Source organism: Penaeus monodon, chromosome 20 (assembly GCF_015228065.2).
Source record: "Penaeus monodon isolate SGIC_2016 chromosome 20, NSTDA_Pmon_1, whole genome shotgun sequence".
In the NCBI taxonomy this organism is placed as follows: domain Eukaryota; kingdom Metazoa; phylum Arthropoda; class Malacostraca; order Decapoda; family Penaeidae; genus Penaeus; species Penaeus monodon.
In genome coordinates, this window is record NC_051405.1 from 22317982 (window position 1) to 22318386 (window position 405).

Below are 405 nucleotides of genomic sequence, written 5' to 3' on the forward strand. Positions count from 1 at the left end.
CCATGTATTCCTGTAGGTGAGTACGATCGTAATCACTTGAGTTTATGCGAGTGCATGAGCGGATTTACGCCCGTGTGTGTCTGCGTGTGTGCGCGAGGAAGCAGGTACACGTGGCGCCCCCGCGAGACTCGTCGAGGCGGCCGCCTGGGATCCGCCTGCAAGGGACGCCCGGATCCTTGCAATCTTTGCACCGCTGATCTTATCGGCGCTCGAGCTTATCTGTGATTTTTTTTTCTCACGCTCTCTCTCTCTCTTTGGTGTGTGTGTGTGTGTTTTTCTGATGCTTTCATATTTGTCATTTTTAGGTGTCTTTTTTATTTGATAATCGGGGTGTTAATTATGAGTCTTTGTGTATATCTGCCATTCTATCTATCCATTTACATAGATCTGCCAATCTATATAGTT